The sequence below is a fragment of the Taudactylus pleione genome, unplaced genomic scaffold (assembly GCF_031769625.1).
Source record: "Taudactylus pleione unplaced genomic scaffold, aTauple2 ptg000400l, whole genome shotgun sequence".
Classification (NCBI taxonomy): domain Eukaryota; kingdom Metazoa; phylum Chordata; class Amphibia; order Anura; family Myobatrachidae; genus Taudactylus; species Taudactylus pleione.
The window spans coordinates 4,326,314-4,341,266 of NW_028284802.1; positions in this window are offsets into that span (position 1 = coordinate 4,326,314).

Sequence of the window (14,953 nt, forward strand, 5' to 3'; positions counted from 1 at the left end):
AATAAAAAGGGTGGGCTGGCAAAAATACAAGGCCTAGGTACAAATTCCCACAGGTATGATATGTGTATGCTTAAATCACCAGGAAGAGGTAAAGGCAAACCTTCACAATCAACAAAAGTCAAGCCACAAAAACACGAAGAAAGGCACGACACATGATTACATACAAACAGTTTGTGCTTTAAAAAAAAAAATTAAAAAACATACCGGGAAACAAATCGGGAGCTCCGGCCAAACCTCCATGATCCTCCTCGGAGGATCCGTCATTCCCCAAAGAATGGGGCGGAGTTATGCTGGACTCCGGGGAGGGGGTAATTGGAAGAGGGGTGGGTGGAGGAGAGGGGGAAGTGGGACGGAGGGGAAGGAGGCCCGACATTTCCGGGAGAGGGTCTGGGAAGGATGGGGAGGAGTGGGGAATAGGGGAAAGATTTGGGGTGGAGTGTTGGCTGGGGGTTGGGGAGAGTGGGCGGGAACGCCGACGTTGACGGCGGAGTCTTGGCTGTCCCCCTAAAATATGTCAAATAAATTGCGTTTAGTTTATGGACAAATCCGGGCAAACAAACAAAAAAAAAAAAAAAAAAAAAAAATAAAACCAAAAAAAATAGCAGTAGAATTAAAAATTCTGAAAAAGAGGGGAAACATGCAGACGCAGATATGAGTACCAATAATAAATAGAACAGACAGGAAAACATGCAGACGCAGATATGAGTACCAATAATAAATAGAACAGACAGGAAAACATGCACACGCAGATATGAGTACCAATAATAAATAGAACAGACAGGAAAACATGCACACGCAGATATGAGTACCAATAATAAATAGAACAGACAGGAAAACATGCAGACGCAGATATGAGTACAAATAATAAATAGAACAGACAGGAAAACATGCAGACGCAGATATGAGTACAAATAATAAATAGAACAGACAGGAAAACATGCAGACGCAGATATGAGTACCAATAATAAATAGAACAGACAGGAAAACATGCACACGCAGATATGAGTACCAATAATAAATAGAACAGACAGGAAAACATGCACACGCAGATATGAGTACCAATAATAAATAGAACAGACAGGAAAACATGCAGACGCAGATATGAGTACAAATAATAAATAGAACAGACAGGAAAACATGCACACGCAGATATGAGTACAAATAATAAATAGAACAGACAGGAAAACATGCAGACGCAGATATGAGTACAAATAATAAATAGAACAGACAGGAAAACATGCAGACGCAGATATGAGTACAAATAATAAATAGAACAGACAGGAAAACATGCACACGCAGTTTGCCCCACAAACACAAACATTAAAACCACAATACATAACACTTACTTGCCAGGATCTGCATGCGAAAGCATGCCAGCAAGCGGGGCGTTCGCCGTTGCAGGTCGGACCACCTGCGCTCCAGCTGCCCGATGTTGCGGCGTGAGCCGAAGGACCGCAGGCGGGACCGTACCTCCGCATACGCGGAGCGCTTCTGCCGGTTGGTCATGGGTTGAGGCTGGCTGGTGATCCGGCGATCCATGACCTCCGTAAGCACCAGCAGCTCACGCCTGGTGAATGCGGAGGCTCTCATGATGGCAATGGTGTTTTTCTTAAAAATCATTTTTCATAAAGTGTGTAAAAATTTTCTGATTGGCTAATGTATTTTGGAAATTAACAGGAGCAATTTTATTGGTTAGTGTATGAGTCATGTGTTCGACAGGGCCAGAAATCTCTGGAGAGTTAGGATAGGCTTGATGCAGTGACATGCGTAAGCAAATTTAAATAAAGAAATGAACCCAGGGAAATATGCGGGGATCCACAGCAATAGTACAATTGTTTAATTGTGGTTCACATGTTTTTTGAACAATAAAAGCGAATGTTTCATCCGTACGTATTCTGCGGGTAAACACAAACACGGACAAGAGTAAAGTTTCTTGCATTGTGTTGAAAAAAAACAAACAATTAAGCTAATTGATACATTGATTGGCATGATACGATTGATGGAGGTAGGCAGAATAAAGGAGCAGGTAATCGACATCTGACAAGGCCACTTCCTGTTTATACGTGTGCGTGCGTTCCTTTCAAGCCATTTCGGGGATGTACGCTCGCTATTTCGTACACTCGTTAGTTAGAGGAGGGGCCGTCAGAGTTTAGGGAGGAATTTTAGATGCGAACGAAAATACGAGCGAGCCATTGAATTTAAATATTTTTGTACGTACGCCTAACGTACGTGCGCCCGCTTGCGAGTGGGTCTGAATGAGGGCCAATGTTCCTTATTAGCAGAGTACTGGAAGCTGCACCCAGTGTGTTTATATACAGGAATGTGCTAATTAATGCTGAGAGGCTTCTCATTTTTGTTTTGCTTTGAACATGTCTAAGTATATCTTGGGAGTGGTTTCCAGCTTCACTGCTCTTACTGTAGAGAACCCTTATTGAAGATACATTTACCATTCGGTGGGAAGGCCGCAGTGGCTCTGTACAGGGAAAGCTTACACCGATATGTAATAATAGCCAGTTACTAACATAAGTGGGGTTGGGTATGGGAGACCAGCAGTCGGGATGCCGGCTGTCAAAAGACCGACAGCGGCATCTCAATGCTCAGAATCCCATCAGGGGCTATGTAAGTATGCTAACCCTCCGCTTTCACCCCCTAACCCTCCCTTCCTGCATCCTAACCAATGGCAGCTCCATCACAGTCCAAAAATTTAAAATGGAGCCATACATTAACTGCCAATGAGTCTCGGCTGGCGATGATTAGCTGTGTTTGGAAAGACAGTTGGTGTGTTTCCCCTATTTGAATTTTGGACTGCGCTGCAGCCCCACCTCTGGAGTCGCCACTGATCCTAACCCTACCCATTAGTGCCTAACCCAAACACCCCCCCCCCAATGGTGGTGCCTAAACCTAACCCTCCCATGTCCGCAGCTTAACCCTAACCTCCCCTCTTCCGCAGACTAACGTTAACCCCGCCATGGGGCTTAATCCTAACCCCCTCCCCGTGGCTAAAAGCTAACCTGGCCCGCTGCACTTGCGGTTGAGATGCCAGCTGTCAGGATTCCGGCGTCAGCATCTCAACTGATGTCGGGATTCTGGTGCTGGTGTTCTCGCTGCTGGTCGAGATTCCAGCATCAGGATTTCGACCGCCGGCATCCTGTGCGGCGATAAATTAACTACATCCCCATAAGTGTAATAGTTCTTGACCCATTATTGGGATTATTTAATAAAACGGTGCAATGAGCCAGTTAGATGTTGGTCAGCATTTAGTAAATTGCAGAAGATAAATTAAAACTAACATGACACTGGAGTAGAAATATGCTAATAAGTAGATGATCATTATTATATGTTTTGTTTGTTTGTTTCACTATTTTCAAATAATGGAAGTTCTGTTTTTCTGGGCTTAACTAATGTTGAACCTGTGTCAGGGCTGAGGTCTCATGTATCAGTGATCTGGCTGGTCTACATCATCATGAATATTTGTGCAACTCACAAAGGGCACTATTAACTACAATCCGCATTTAGAATGCAGATTGTAGTGTGATATTTTCGACTGAATTGGCATTGCGATTTCAGCCAATATCACAGGGATTTACTAAAAATACTTGCGATAAAGCTCTGTCCATGCGAATCCCCTCCGCAGCCTTGTCACTGTATTTTTTGCGAAAAATACTGTGATAAGTGCCCGTGCATGCGCCGACCGTTAATTACACTTACCTCCGGTGATCGGGCTCCGGTGATGTCCTCCATGGCTCCGGTCAGCTGGTCTCCCATACTGCACTGTGACCCAGTCGGTCAGCTGATGGGTCCCAGTGCAGGATGGGAGACCAGCTGACCGGAGGGAGGACATCACCAGACCCCCCCGATCTCCGGTCCCTGGACTCAGGTAAGTTATTTCTTTTTTTTTTACATTTTTTTTTTATTTTTTTTTAGCAGAGATCAGCTTGCGGTCTATTTAGACCACATAACTGATCCCTGGGGCCGGCTCCAGGCTCTGCTCTGCCTGTTAGAGCAGAGCAGGAGTCCGGTTACCGGGGGAGACCCTGTATAACGCCACCACCAGGTGGCGTTATTATCACAGGGCTTTCCCTGGTATTTTTATTTTTAGTAACTTGCGGACAGATCGCATTTCCCATTACAATTATGGGAAATGCGATCTGATTACTAAAAATAAGTGATAATTAGGGCTTGGAGTAGAATTTTACGAATTCTACTCCAATTGCCCTTAGTAAACTTAAGTGAAACTAAAATAATGTGAAAAGGCTGTGTATAAGCACAAGACACCCTTTTTCACTTTATTTTAGTAAAAATAATGTTAATAAATAGAGCCAATCATAACAAATGCCAATACTATACTAAAGGGCCAAGCTAAGAATTACACACCTGAAATGACATAACGGGTAGATGCCAGATGTATAATGAGGACAAGTGAGGGGAAAAAAAAGAGGCTGCATGATCCCAAAGTAAGTATAAAATTGTTTTATTCCAATATAACAGTTTCATTCTTCATATGCTCATAAAGGTGTGCTCAGCAGTAAGCAGCGGTGGTTCCTAACTATTTATTCACTATGGTCAGCAGCCCCCCACCCAATCTCTCTGGCGATGGCTGGTCCCTTTTTAATGTATCTGCAACAGCCCCAAGAAGCTGAATAAGGCTGCCATAATAAAAGCAGTGCTGCTAATTCACAAACAGAGGGATTGGCAGATCACCCGGGTATGGTGGATTTCCCTGAGAGGGCTACAACCCTACAGCCCTTGGGTAAAATAGGTCTCTGGTAGTAAGTATTATTATCCTTTATATGGCACCACATGGGGTCTGCAGTGACTGTCATAGTGCAGTACAGAAACAGGACAAACATATCATGGAAAAAGTGAATAAAACTTTCAGTATGAAACATTTCAGAACATGGGATAATAAACTATATACACATTGCTGCACAATCAGTCATAATACCCTCAACAGCAGCACCGACTGACCCCAAAGGTCTCATGCCAGTGAGAGAAGGAAGAACACATGAGGGCAGAGGGCCCTGTTCATGAGACCTTACAATAGCGTTTTTTAACCACTGTGCCGTGAGCGGTTGTCAAGTGTGACGCGGCGGTCAGCTCAGTGCAGTTGTACTGTAGTGTGTTTTATTCCTGTGGAGACCAATGTAGTGTGTTTTATTCCTGTGGAGACCAATGTGTGTGTGTGTGTGTGTTTTTTATGTGGGAGCCCATGTGTATGTTTTTTCATAGGTTGCGCACACCGTATCGCCGGATGGTGTGCCTTGGCAATTTTAAAATCTTGTGTAGTGTGCCTCCAGTTGAAAAAGGTTGAAAATCACTGTCTTGCAAAGTAAAAAAAAAACCTCATAAGACCAAGGGCGGCAGTCACCACAGACTTGACAAAGATGTTTTTGATCCAACTTGATTGTTCATATAAATAGGAGATCGTGGAATAAATAAATGAAGCCAAATTCTGTAAAAGAACAAATGCATTACTAGAGCCTGATAATCATGCTGATGGAGAAAATTACTCTTTACATGAGTTTGATATTCTCTGCAAAAGACAACTAGAATTGCAATTCTCTGACAGACCTTTCATTATCATCAAAAGTGATTGGATGGCTACACAGCCATCCATTCAGCTTAGGAGACACACAGGAGGCGGGCGGCCAAGTCAGTGCCTAGACCAGGGGCAGGAGACAACCTGTGGCACTCCAGCTGACACTCCAGCTGACATATCCCTGCCACAGGTTTAGCATGCCCTAACAGCAAAACTGTGGCAAGGCATGCTGGGATGTGTAGTTCCACAGCAGCTGGAGTGCGACATGTTGACTACCACTAGTTTAGATTATAGTTCCCAACACCTGGAAACCATTTTAGGGACACAAAGTTGCCTACAAATGACCATATCATTTGATTGTTGCGAATTTCCTGTGCTGTCATGTTATAGTGGAAGCTAATGTTCTCTTGTTACGTGTTGCAAAGGTGTCCAGCTTTGCTCAGTTTTCCCATGCCATGTTCTTTTCTTTATTTCCATGGGCAGTACTTATTTTGGCCACTAGGTGCCACCATCCACAATACAAAAAAAAACTGTCCTGATGAAGGTTTTTTTTTTTCCCACCAAGTAGCTAAATTGGCAACAATCTCACATGACTTCTACTGTACCTCAGTATCAAGGCAATTACCATTATGAAAGATTGAAATTGATAAACAGGTGTCTTTTTTTTCAGCCAACTATACTACATATTTTGCCTAAATTACTTAGGGGCCTATTTATCAACTAAAATTTCGGGAATATTCCCCCAAAACACACCTTTTTAAGGCTATCTGCTAATACTAAGTATCCCCTGAACGTACCATGGAGGGAGTGCATCAGATATGTAAGATATCTGCTGTAGTTTCTCCATTTCCATAAGCAGCTGCAACCCCCATTGCTTTCTATGGGGGCTGCAATACGGTCAGATGTACCAATCCAGTCCTGAGTATGGCTCAGATAGGCTACTATAGAATAACTCCATCTGGAGGAGTTTCTCCAATGTGTTACATTTCACAAAAATTATCAGGAGAGGGTTCCGCCACAACAGCAGACCGCGAATGCACAGAATGGCCCCAGCGCATACTTACCTACCTTTAATAATCTCTTCCCGGGAGAAGCCCGGGTAAGAGAAGCAGCAGGGGGCCGATGGGGGCGTGGCCTAATGATTCACGTAATTAGAATCACATCTTAAGCCCCGCCCCCTTCACGGAGACCCGCGATCGCCGCGGGTATTCTCCTCATTCTGCCCACTTTACTAGGAAGTGGGAAGAATGCGGGAGAAATGCCTACCCTTCCGGGGGTGCGGGGGGTTACCCGAAACATCGGGAGCCTCCCGCGAAAACCGGGAAGGTAGGCATGTATGCCCCAGCGCTCGATGTACAAGTGAAATGATGGCTTTTGCGATTATTTCACTTCTTTACACAGCGCAGGGATGGGGTCCTTTCACAGCCCCTGTCTCTGCAAGTAAATTTTAGCTCGTTCGGGCGAATGCTCATTTCTTATTGCTGCAAATAATGTCAATAAGAAATTCTAATTATCGTGTCTAAAATACGAAGATTAGTAAATATGCCCCTTAGAGATGAATATCCCCAATGCTTTCACATCCCTCCGGACAACAGTGCATATTGTTACAGTCCATCAGACCGCGCCATGTAGGCCTGCAAATCCATACATGTAATTTACCCATAGAATCAGTGCACCTGTGCTAAAGTAGGCTGTGACATCACAAAAGAACATTCTCTTTGCACTTTCAATTATTCTGAAGCTGGGTACACACTTGTCGATATACTGTCTGTTCGATCGATGAACTATATATTGCCAGTGCATCGGCGGGTGTGTACACCTGATATGTCTGTGAATGACCCGATGGTTTGCGCAGAGCTGTAACTAGACTTTTTGGTGCCCTGTGCCAGAGAGATCATTAGCCCCCCTCCCTATCCCATTTGTAAATAGGGACATAAGATAGTGCACCTGGAAAAGGGCCATGGGGAAGGACCAGGGAAGAGGTAGGAGAGGCCAGGAGATGCTGGGGATAAAAGAAGAGGAAGCTACAAGTGAGAATGATAATAAACAGGAAAATTGACAGGCCCAAACAGCGCCCCCTGCCCTGCGGTTCCCTGTGCCATGGCACTGGTCGCACTACCATAGTTACGGCCCAACGGTTTGCGTACTACGCTAAATCAGGCCCTTGATACACAACAGTCTGAGGTAAGGGGAGAAAGGACTGAGCAAACCGGGGAAAGCTCAGGGCCAGAGGCCATAAGCACCTAACCATGGTGTAAAAGGTGCAACACAAACACAAAACGTTAACACACACACAGACGATAACTATAAATTCTGTACTCACCAGAAATTCTTTTATGTACAGTTTTAAATTTGTAACTTTTTTAACACAATTATAGTAAACGGTAAGATGACAAAAATAGCGATAAAGATCCCAATGTGCAGGAGCTTTCTGCTGGTTTTGGATTCTGTAAAGAGAAAGTAACATAGAAAAATATAATGAATGTAAAAAAGACAAGAAAATAAATTAGAGGATGCACTATAAGGACTCACACATGCAGGCCTGCTGACATGGGGGGGGGGGGGGGGGTACAAAGAAGACACACTGTCTCTGGCCCTGAGGTTCCAAGGGGCCCTGAGTCTTGAATGTGCCCAAAACACTTAGAGGCACCAACCGCCTATATTTATAAGAGAATTTAAATGAAGTTCTGTGCAGACCAGTGGCACACTAATAAGTAAAATCAGAAACTCAAAAGTACCCCTCCAGTTACCCCTGGAAATGTATCCAGGGCAATCAATGACATTGTGGCGGCATCATTACATGTAGCGCTTGACGCTTCTGTCTCTGACTCCCTTTGCCCCACCTTGGCATGGCCGCCTAGGAGCAGCTATAGGAGCCGGGAGCAAACAGCACTGCTGCAGAGTACAGACACCACATATTCATCGGGTGGTTGGCAGCCGGCGCACCATGCAGGCAGCACAGTAGCGGTACGAGACCAATGGTACCTACGACAGTCTAGTGTACAAGAAAAAGGAGCACACTGCCAGGCTAGCGGTGGAGCACCTTTTTGGATTGGATGTTTGACTGTCCAGAGAAAATTACATCATCAGTGAGACAGCGTAAGGTGCGTCGTGTATGTCTAGTTTATTTATCTTCCTTTATAAGCTGCCCTCATCAATTTACAAAAAAGTTATTAAATCCTGGCCATAAACATGGTGGTTATGGATAGAAATGAGCGAGTTCGGATCTCAGAGATCCGAACCCACCCGAACTTAGGGGATCCGAGTCGGCTCGGATTTTCCCACCTGACTCGGATCTCAAAACGAGGCAAAAACATCATCATCCCGCTGTCGGATTCTCACGGAATTTGGATTGTATAAAAGGTCCCGCGATCGCCACCATTTTTCATTCCAGCTGTGGAGAGTGAAGAGGGAGGGAGATGGGACCTGTGCTGTGCTGCTATGCAGAGGGGCTGGCTACAGTTGTGTTGAACTTGTCACTTAGGGGATGACTGCTTAATGTCCATAGGGGCTGCTGTTGTCCATATAGGGGCTGGCTGGCTGTTGTGAGGTTGTCCTGTCCATAGGGACTGGCTGGCTGTTGTCCATAATCCATATAGGGGCTGGCTGGCTGTTGTCCATAAATCCATATAGGAGCTGGCTGGCTGTTGTCCTGTCCATAGGGGCTGGCTGGCTGTTCTGCTGTGTTGTCCAGGGGGTGTTCTGTCCATCAGGGGTGCTCTTCACCCTCAGTGTGAAAAAAATAAAAATATTTTTTTTTATTTTTGTGTTCGCGTTAGCCACACTTATTATAAGCAACATAGGTGCGCATGGGTGCTGCCTCGTTCATTGGTGCTTCTCCCAGTGTGAAAAAAATAAAAACATTTTTTCCTGTGTGTGTGTGTGTTAACAATCCGCACTTATCTGCAACGTAGCTACACTAGTGGTCTTGCCTGTGTCATTTATCAAGGGGCTGCTGCCTAATTCAGGGGTCCTCTTCCCCCCAAGTGCCCCCCCAAAATTAATTCAATCAATGTGTTTTTTTGTGTGTGTGTGTGCGCGTTAGCCACATTTATCAGCAACGTAGGTGCACAGTGTTGCCTGTGTGGTTTATCAAGAGGCTGGTGCCTCGTTCGGGTGCTCTCCCTCTCAAGTGCCCCCCAAAAATTATTTAAATCAATCAATTTGTTTTCTTTTGTGTGTGTGTGCGCGATAGCCACATTTATCAGCAACGTAGATGCACAGGGGTGCTGTGCTGCCTGTGTCGTTTATCAAGAGGTTGGTGCCTTTTTTTGGTGCTCTCCCTCCCAAGTGCCCCCCAAAAATTAATTCAATCAATTAATCTGTTTTTTTGTGTGTGTGTCAGGGGTGCTGCCTGTGTCGTTTATCAAGAGGCTGCTGCCTTGTTCGGATGCTCTTCCTCCCAAGTGCCCCCCAAAAATGAATTCAATCAATCAATGTGTTTTTTTGTGTGTGTGTGTGCGCGCGTTAGTCACATTTATCACCAATGTAGGTGCGCGGGGGTGCTGTGCTGCCTGTGTGGTTTATCAAGAGGCTGGTGCCTCGTTCAGGTGCTCTCCCTCCCAAGTACCCCCCAAAAATTGATTCAATCAATCAATGTGTTTTTTTTTGTTTGTGTGTGTGCGCATTAGCTACATTTATCAGCAACGTAGGTGCGCAGGGGTGCTGTGCTGCCTGTGTCATTTATCAAGAGGCTGGTGCCTCATTTGAGTGCTCTCCCTCCCAAGTGCCCCCCAAAAATTAATTCAATCAATCAATCAATGTATTTTTTTTTCTTGTGTGTGCGCGCGTTAGCCACATTTATCATTAACATAGGTGTGCAGGGGTGCTGTGCTGTCTGTGTCGTTTATTAATCAATGTGGGTTTTTTTGTGTGTCAGGGGTGCTGCCTGTGACATTTATCAAGAGGCTGCTGCCTCGTTCGGGTGTTCTCCCTCCCAAGTGCCCCCCAAAAATTAATTAAATCAATCAATCAGTTTTTTTTTTGTGTGTGTGTGTGTGTGTGTGCGTGTTAGCCATGGCATCACAAAATGTCTCTGCTGAGATTTGCATAAACATTTTCAAAGGTGAAATTAGAGGATATGGTTTAAAAAATGGAATAAAGCAGCTAAAACTGCGTTCTTTGATTATAGTGTCCCTATTCCCAGCGAGGCAGAGGGGCAACTCCATGCAACCATATTCCAGAGTGCAGCTGCTCCTCCTGTAGCCCAGGTCAGAAGATGTGTAGGGGATGTGGTGTGATGATATGGACTAAAATGGAGCTCACATCCACTAAAGTGGACAATGAGTCCTCAATCTAACAGGGAGTGCAGCTGTAATTTATACACAACACAGGATGGGGTGACGATATAGACTTGGGTGATGGTATAATCTGGGGTGATGTATACACTATTCCCCTTCACACAATATTAATTTGTCCCCGCTGGAATCCACCATTACGGGTGCCTCTGTAATTTTTGCAAGTAATTGAAAGTAAAGGTCTTTCTCGTAGAATTTGTAGTTCATTTTGATGTACATCATCTTTTCCACATTTTGGGGAAGTAGTCTCTTGCCGATCACTGACAAGGTTCCCGGCTGTGCTGAAAACTCTTTCTGATTGCACACTGGAAGGTGGGCAGCTCAAGTAAAGCAAAGACAGTTTTGTGTAAGGGCCTCCAAATTGCCTCTTTTCCTGCCATTAGTTATTTACATGTATCTCTTTCATTTTAGATCTGTTTCCGTTGGGAAGAAAAACTATTTCTTCGTCCCTTATGGGATAAAAATCCACTCCCAGCAGCAGGCATGACACTTAAGAATTCTGAAGAAAGACACAACGTAAGGTCTTAAATCAGGGGTAGCCAACCTCGATCCTCGAGAGCTACTAACAGTTCACGTTTTCCAGACCACCTAGCTGGTACACAGATGGAGTTAATTATTACACTTGTGATTTTGTGAGGAAACCTGGAAAACATGCACTATTGGTAGCTGTCGAGGACCATGGTTGGCTACCCCTACCTTAAATCATAGATCTTATGCTTGTCCACATATCTGTGCTGGTTAAGTGCCACTTTGAGGCCACTAACTATGTTATTTTTTAATGTCCCTGTACAGGTTGAGAAATGTTTATGTGGAAGGTTTGCAAAAGGATTATTTTACAGTCAATTGTTTTGGAAAGCAGTCTTCCTGGTCCCCTTCTGGGATGAAAATCCACTCCTAGCAGCAGAAGTTGGTGCAGGATTCTCAAGAAAGAGACAACGTAAGACCTTAAGGGGTAAATTTAATTTACTAAAGTGAGAGTTTTTAGAAGTGAGTTTTAGAAGTGATGTTGCTTGCCCATAGAAAATAATCATAATCTAGCTATTATCTTCTAGAAAGTGGTTAAGTAGAATCTGATTGGTTGTTATGGGCAACATCACTTCTAAAATGCACTTCTAAAAACTCTCACTTTAGTAAATTAAATTTACCCCTTAATATCTTTGTGCTGGTTAAGTGGCAGTTTGGAGGCCACTAACTATGTTTTTTTAATGTCCCTGTACAGGTTGGGAAATGCTTTTTCATGTGGAAAGCACTACTAGAAGTCTTCCTGGTCCCCTTCTGAGATGTGAAAATCCACTCCCAGCAGCAGGCATGGTGCTCAAGGATTCTTCTGGGGTAAGGACTGATGTATTTGAGTAAAATATTTTTTTTGTAAATGCCTCCTCCCCTCCCCTTCTCCCTCATAAATTTACTTCAGAATAAAAAAAAAAAATTACATTTACTACCAAACCCTTCCTGTCCCTGCCTTCAACTACATACATACTCCAGCTCCCTCAGGCCTCTCTAGGAAACAAATGTTTTTATTATTCAAATGTGCCATGTTGGAAGTTGAACTGCCATGTTTTTGTGCCACCCACTGCTGCCACATAGCTTAGTCAGCCAGATAGCTTGGTGCAAATTTTGGGCCTAAACTGGATGAAAACAATATAGTGAGCTGTGAGGTGGTCAAAATTGACTAGAAACGAGTGGAAATGAATGTTATTGAGGTTAATAATACCGTAGGAACAAAATAGGCCCATTTTATGTGATTTTAGCTGTTTTTATGATTTTTTTAAGAAAAAATCCAGATCCAAGACCAAAACCGAAAAACAAAACATGGAGGTGATGTTTTGGCAAAACCAATCCAGATCCAAAACCAGGGGAGATCCAGATCCAAAACCAAAACACGGTGGTCGGCGCACATCTCTAGTTACGGAGGGTTTGAGGGTCCGGGCCAGAGATATCAGTGTACCGGTCTCCAAGATTTCTGTTGCCGACCCTGCATACACAGTTAATTTACAGTGTTCCATGTCTAATATTAAAAGCCTGCTAACATGTTTTCATGCTGATAGTCCAAACAAAAATATTTAAGGAAATGGTTTTGTAAACAGACCTTTGCTTGCATCAATTTTGACATTACAGCGTTTCTCCAAAAACTCCAAGGGGTATATTTACTAAAGTGAGAGTTTTTAGAAATGGAGATGTTGCCCATAGCAAGCAATCAGGTTCTTCTTAACATTTAACTAGAATGTTCTAGAAGATAATAGCTAGAATCTAATTGGTTGCTATGGGCAACATCTCCACTTCTAAAAACTTTCACTTTAGTAAATATACCCAATAGTCTTTGAGGCAATTTTAACATTTGACATTTTTTTATTAACTAAGAACTTTTGTCATTGACCATTCAGAGCAATTGTCTTCATCAGTCTATCTGAAAACATGGAGAATTGTGAATCAAACAGAATCATACAGAAACAGATGGGATCCTGATTCTCATGTCAAATCCACGTTAAGGACAAAATTATGGTGGCTACAACCACAGATGACGCTCTGGTTCTACTCTTCAAGGTGAACAGTTCAAGACCAACTACTCCACCCCCATCCAGCACCATCTATGGAGAATTGTACAAAGTCTCTAATCCAGGGGCTGTCATTCAGCCCATTCAATATCCATACCGCCTTGAGAAACGCAAACCCCATCTACACTTAATGGAAAAGGTCTGGTCTGTTCCCATTTTAGAGATGGAAGGAAATCCTAACACTATTCTGATATTGTTGACAGCCAATATTACTTCAGGAGACCAATTTAGTTGTCTCTCATCTCCCAGAACTCAACTCGTTATTGCCCTCGTTCTAACCACGCTAGTCAGTGCCCTCGTTCTTACCACACTAGTCATTGCCCTCGTTCTTACCACGCTAGTCATTGCCCTCGTTCTTACCACGCTAGTCATTGACTTCATTCTTACCACGCATCCCCACTTTCAAGCCCTCCAATATCATCCGCATTCCTGAAAGGAGATACATCACTTCTTCTTCGGGTTCCGTGGGGTCCACAGGAATTACCTTGGGGTATGTAGTTGGATCGCATCCAATGCACCAAACAGCAAAAAGCTTTGGGGCTCCCAGCATGCACTGGTCCTCCTCCCTATATACCCAGCCCCCAGCCAAAGGCATTCAGTTTCTTTGTTTGGTGCGCAGAAAGATGCACCTGTTATACAGTGGGACTGCTAGGCAGTCCTAACATTTTCCTTTTATGATTTGCCTTAAGTTTTTCAAACCTCAGAGTTTAGCGGTACCAGGCGCGGTGAAATATGCTTGCACCTCGACTCATACTACCTCCGCCGAAACAGCAGTACCGCTATATGCCCTGAGGTGTTCGGCAGGCCTCAGCGTGCTTGGCTAGTGGCTTATGCTGAGGTTTGGAACTGCAGTTGGGTCACAGAGATGTCAGATAAGTGATTTCTCTCGGGGAATCCCCTGCCTCCGATGTAGAGACGCATCGGAGGAGGCGGCTGCGGGTGAAGAACTTGTGTAACATTTCCTCACTAAGTCGACCAGGGCCATATTGTCTGTCGCCGGGGACGGGTGGTAAGATGCACTAGATGCACACTAGTCAACGTCTTGATACCATGAGGTCAGTATACCCGGCCGTGAAAATCGCAGCCTAGGGGAGATAGGCGCTACCCCGGCCGATAATCCCCCCAGATGCAACTTCCGAGTACGGATTCCCGCGTCTGGCTTTCTATAATTGACCACCTTGTGTGTGAGACGCTCGCAGTTTAGCGTTTGTCCATGCACTGCTGAAGTGGTCTCAGAGGTTTGGTCTGTCTATCTATATACCTCTCCCTTTGGTTTGGTATATAGCGTACTCTATATCCTACCATTACCCTGCCGGGGCTGGTTGGTTGATTCAGAGTCCAGATTGCTTTTGCAATTGTGCGTATTCATGTATTCTATGTGACTGTGAATGATAGCTGCTGCTTGTACACTGTCTGTTTTTTTTTCAAACTGTCAGGTACTGTACATCTATCACTGTGTTTCTCCTCATCCCTCTGAAGGTGTGTGGGGTGTTTCATTGATACAAAGTCACATTTTGCATTTATACTGTATACCTTATACCATTTACACATTTTGTCATGTC